General features: G+C 35.9%; 1 non-coding gene across 1 annotated transcript; it reads right to left on the reverse strand.

Annotated features, from left to right (window-relative positions):
* Positions 1 to 2,190: 2,190 nt before the first annotated feature.
* On the reverse strand, positions 2,191 to 2,354 carry LOC147913318 (U1 spliceosomal RNA). Its single transcript, XR_015548886.1, has one exon. It is a non-coding gene; the product is annotated as a U1 spliceosomal RNA (small nuclear RNA).
* Positions 2,355 to 6,126: the final 3,772 nt, after the last annotated feature.

Raw genomic sequence — 6,126 nt, forward strand, 5'->3', positions numbered from 1 at the left:
ACAGTCCTTATACTAAATGCTTGCTATGCCCCATTCCTATGCCATTTCCATCCTCACTCCAGAGACCCTTTGCCCAGAAAACTCCCTCTCAGCCTCACTTATTCTCTTCACTGAAACCATAGGCTAAATTAGATCCCTCTGTCCCAGTATTTCTCCAACAAAACCCGCATCGCACTGTACTGGATTTTCTTTCAGAGCAGGAACCATGTACACAGTGTGTCTCCATCATTTAGCACAATGTCTGTACGCAGTAGGTGCTTTACAAGTATTGTAGCTGCAGAAGGGATGAAAAAGAAAGGGAATTATGGAGAAATATTTAGGAGGCCAAATAAGCAGGACTTGGTGATTGGATATAAAAGGGAAATCTTTTCACTTGGATAGAATTACACCAGAAAAGGGGATTATGAGTTTTTATTCGTTTGACTTCTAATGGGGAATTTATAATACTTGTATATGTATATATAAAACTACTGTAATATTTTGAAATTTATTTTAATACATTTCTATACTATTTTTAAACTTTTTATGCTGTAAAAACTTTGCTTTTATGTAAAATCTTTTTATTAAAACTTTCACTACAGTCTATTTCAATGTTTTCGTGAGTCTTTTCTTATGTTGGCATGTCATTAAGACCACTCAATCTAGAAAAATATTGGAGAACGATCAGAAACATGGTCAGAAATGCGGGCTGTCAAAAGCTCTGTTTACCTAGATATTGGTGAATCATACACTGCAGTTGTAAGTTATAAATCTCAAGCCATTAACCCAACTAAACAAGTAGTGTCACTTTGTTTTTCTTTAAATGAAGATGATCTCCAGAGTTGAGAGATTCTTTCAGATGGCTATGCAATGTAATGCCACTGCAGAGACAGGTCTTAGTTCTTGTTGGACCATAGTGGTATCCGTTGAGTGAGGTATATTGTCTTGTATGGACTTCAGTATCTATCTTCAAGGTCGTAGTGTCACTGTCTTTTGCTCTCAACCTTATGACCTTTCTAAGTCCTGTATGTTTCAGGCACTTCTGGGCTTCTTTTGAGATAACAAGAAAAATTCAAATGCTTTTCCATGACATTAAAGGAAACACTATGAGGCTGTTTTGGGGCCCTACTGCCCCCAAATGACATAGGCTAGGAAGGACTGCATCCTTCTTAGCCTATGCTCATCTGCCTTTCCCAGCACAGAGTGAGATCTCATCAATTTCCAAGGCTAACCAAACTAGGATAACAGGTCACCTCTGCTCTGAAGTTCCCCAGTATCTTATTCCAGGCTCCCTCAAATCCCACAAGTATTTCCCGTTAGAATAACACCATTTTGAATCTTATCTGATTTGCATCCCTACTCCCATCCCAACTTCGTCCAGCAACTTTTTCTGATGTGAGGACAGGGAAATGTCTTTGATGGTATGTTCATCCAAATTCTTTTTCTTCTTATACCTGGAATTTTTGACATTTAAAAGCCAAAATTTTGATCCTATTATTTTTGGATTCTGCTATAGCAAATCTCCCATGAGCTAACAGCTGCTCCTGTGCTGAAGCCCAAATGAGAGAGGTACCAAAATAACAGAAAATAATAGAGGAAAAAAAAAAACACATTAGTGAATTACTTCAGATAATATCCCAATACATGTTGATAATAAAAACTTACTGTAGCTCTCCTTTCCTTTGCTGTTGAGGTACCCCATCTGCCAGCAGGACAGATTCTAGAATTATAAGTCAAACTGATTTACAGATACAAACAAAAGTTCCTTTCAGTTCAGTTCATACGAACCAGACAGCAAAATATCCTATACCTGTACCCCTGGTAAGGCAGTCCCTGAAACAAGCGCTAGCGATATTGCCTCCGGTATATTTTCTGAAACAAGAAAGCCGTTCATTTAGATTGCTTTTGAGAAGTTTTTCATATTTGAGTAATTTCAGAGAAATTTTGTAGAAAAACTTTGGGACTGAAAATGACACTTTTATTCAAACCACAGCCTTGTTAGAAAGCTGATTTGGGTGTCTGTTAGAGAGCACAGTTCAACAGAAAAATCCCATTTGCCTTTTGACTTGGGTTAATATTTCTTGTGTCTGGTTCTTTTTATCCATAACAAGACAAATTTCTCTGCGTTATATTAATCTTTTCTAAGTATAAGAGAGTGGACTTTATTTTTTTTTTTAACATAGGAAATCTACTTTCAAAAACCAAGAATGCCAGCGGAAAGCACAAGTGCAGTGCCCCACTGCCACAAATTATGCAGTCGAATTTCCCACATTTGGTGAAATCGCAGGGGTCACTGTATCTGTAGTGCAATGGATAAGCCTCCCCCTGGGAAAACTACCTTCGTGGTCATGGTATCTCCACTGCCGGGTAAGTAGGACAGTGGACTTTTAAGCCTTGTAAGAAACACCTTTCTCAGCTCAAGGGTAACTACGTATAAAACCATGCTTGATTCCTCCTACCACACTGAAAGAATATAGCAAAACAATTCTCTACTGCTTCTGAGAGCATATGCTTAATAGCTTATGGTGAATAAAAGAATTAGATCACAGAATCAAGTTCCTTGAATAATTATAATTTCCACATTTGTGTAATACTTTACATTTTACCAAACATGCTCATATATCTTTGTTTTAGTTTTTTTCATTTTTATTTTTTGTGTGTGTGAGGAAGATCAGCCCTGAGCTAACATCCAATGCCAATCTTCCTCTTTTTGCTGAGGAAGATTGGCCCTGGGCTAACATCTGTGCCCATCTTCCTCTCCTTTATATGGGACGCCACCACAGCATGGCTTGACAAGCGGTGCGTCGGTGAGCGCCTGGGATTCGAAACTGCCAACCCCGGACCGCCACAGCAGAGTGCCTGCATTAAACCACTATGCCCCCTCACCGGCCCTATCTTTGTTTTATTTTAATTTTTGTTTTATATATAGTTCTATTTCAAAAAAATTCTAATTTTCTATGAAATTAAAACTAATTCATGCCCATAGAAAACTAGAAATTGAAACAAAATCATAAACAGAATAAGAACATTTTCCTACCAAATAGAAGTCATCATTGATAATAATTTTGTTGTCTTTCCTTTTTTATGTCATTTTATTGATTAGATATAATATTCTATACACAAAAGTCTATATATTTAATATTTATCATAATTCTGAATGCAGTTAAAATTGTTCCTTATGATTGGATAACAATCTAGTTACAATAACTTATTTTCCTATTATTAAACATTTTGGTAATTTCTTATGTTTTATTAAATTTTAAATAAGGTATATATAAGTATCTTTTTCATTAAGCCTAGTCTACATTTTGGATTATTCTCTTACATTATATATCCAGAAGTAGAATTCCTGTGCCTTACACTATGCACCCCTCCTGAAAATGTGACCCAATGCATATAATTTGAGGTGATTCTGACCTATTCCAGGGGAGTCATGAGGATAGAGAATCTTGGATACCTGGAGCCCCTAGGGGGTCAAGATAGGTAAAGGCTCCTGATTCTAGAAGCTTATAGTCGTTAATGCAGGTATAATTTCTTCTGTTCTGACTGATAATTATTTAATATAGTGTTATTTTCATTTTTGACATTTCTTGTGCTAAATAGCTGCAGTATTTTGAAGCTTTGTTTCAACATTATTATTAGTTTATAGATATCATTCAGGGTTGCACTCTGTTCATTGTTTGCTGTCTAAAAGTTTACTAAGTTCAAAACTTTTCTTGCACTCAAGTATAGATTCATTAAAAAAACTTTTCAACATCCATTTATGATAAAAATTCTTAACAAAATGGGTATAAAGGGAATGTACCTCAACATAATAAAGGTCATATATGACAAGCCCACAGCTAATATCATACTTAACAGGGAAAAGCTGAATGTTTTTCCTCTAAGATTGGGACCAAGACAAGATGCCCACTCTCACCACTTTTATTTAACATAGTGCTGGAAGTCCTAGCCAGAGCAATTAGGCAAGAAAAAATAAAAGGCATCTAAATTGAAAAGGAAGATGTAAAAACTTCTCTATTTTCAGACAACATGGTATTATATATAGAAAAACCTAAACACTAAAAAACAGTTAAAACTAATAAACAAATTCAGTAAAGTTGCAGGATTAAAAAGAAATCCATATACAAAAAACAGCTGGGTTTTTATACATTAACAACAAACTATCAGAAGTAAATTGAGAATAATCCCGTTTACAATTGCATCAAAAAGAACAAAATACCTAAGAATAGATTTAACCAAGGAAGTGAACCATTTGTACACTGAAAACTATGAAACATTAATGAAAGAAATTAAAGAAGACAAATAAAAGGAACGATATTCCATGCTCATGGGTTGGAAGAATTAATATTGTTATGTCTATACTACCCAAAGCAATCTACAGATTCAATGCAATCCCTATCAAAATCCAATGGCTTTTTTCACAGAAATAGAATAATCCGAAACTTTGTATGGAACCACAAAAAAACCCAAATAGTCACAGCAATCTTAAGAAGAACAAAGCTAGTGGCATCACAGGTTTTGATATCAAATTATACTACAAAGCTATAGTAATGAAAGGAGTATGGTAGTGGCATAAAAACAAGCATAGGTCAATGGAATAGAATACAGAGCCCAGAAATAAACCCACACATATGTGGTCAATTAGTATATGACAAAGGAGCCAAGAAAGGGGAAAGGACCGTCTCTTCAATAAGTTATGTTAGAAAAATTGGACAGCCACATGCAAGAGAATGAAATTGGACCACTATCTTACACCATTCACAAAAATCAACTCAAAATGGAATGAAGACTTGAATGTAAGACCTGAAACCATAAAACTCCTAGAAGAAAACATAGGCAGTAATCTCCTTGACATCAGTCTTGGTGATGACTTTTTTTGGTTCTGACAATGAAAGCCAAAACAAACAAGTGAGACCACATCAGACTAACAAGCTTCCATGCAGCAAAGGAAACCATCAACAAAAGGAAAAAGCAACCTAAGGAATGGGAGAAAATATTTGCAAATCATATATCTGATAAGGGGTTAATATCCAAAATATGTGAAGAACCCATACAACTCATTATCAAAAAAGTAAATAATCTGATTAAAAAGTGGTCAGAGGATCTGAACAGACATTTTTTCCAGAGGAAACATGCAGATGGCCAAGAGGTACATGAAAAGGTGCTCAACATCGCTAATCATCAGGCAAATGCAAATCAAAACCACAATGAGATATCTCCTCACACCTGTTAGAATGGCTATCATCAAAAAGACAAGAAATAAGTGTTGGTGAAGATATGGAGAAAAGAGAACCCTTGTGCACCGTTGGTGGAAATGTGAATTTGTGCAGCCATTATGGAAAACAGCAGGAAGTTCCCCCCAAAAATTAAAAAGAGAACTATCAAATGATTCAGCAATTCCACTTCTGGGTATTTATCTGAAGGAAATGCAAACACTAACTAGAAAAGATATTTTCAGCCCCATGTTCATTGAAGCATTATTTACAACAGTCAAGACATGTAAATAGCCTAAGCAGCTATCAATAGATGAATGGATAAAAAAAGGTAGTATATACACAGTGGAATACTATTCAGTCATCAAAAAGAAGGAAATCCTGCCCTTTGTGACAACATCAATAGACCTTGAGGGTATTATGCTAAGTGAAATAAATCCGACAGAGAAAGACAAAGACTGTAGATCTCACTTATATCTGAAACATATATATAGTTAAAAAAAGTCAAATATACACTTTTTAAAAAAACTGTCATAAAATTAAAGGCATGATGTATACCTCAAAATAACTGGAAAAGATCAACACAAACCAAGCATAATTAATTGTGATTGCAGTGTAGATACAGAGAACAGATTGGTGGTTGTCAGAGGTGGAGGTTGTGGGGTGAGCATAATGGGTGAAGGTAGTTGAAAGACATAAACTTCCAGTTTTTTTGGTGAGGAAGATTGTCCCTGAGCCAACATCTGTTGCCAATCTTCCTCTAATTTGTATGTGGGATGCTGCCACATCATGGCTTGACAAATGGTGTAGGTCTGCACACAGGATCCGAACGTGTGAACCTCAGACCACCAAAGCAGAACGCGCGAACTTAACCACTACACCACTGGGCTGGGCACCAAATTTCCAGTTTCAACATAAGCCCTGGGGATGT

This window comes from Ceratotherium simum, chromosome 28 (assembly GCF_057802395.1).
Source record: "Ceratotherium simum simum isolate JZ-2026a chromosome 28, ASM5780239v1, whole genome shotgun sequence".
In the NCBI taxonomy this organism is placed as follows: domain Eukaryota; kingdom Metazoa; phylum Chordata; class Mammalia; order Perissodactyla; family Rhinocerotidae; genus Ceratotherium; species Ceratotherium simum.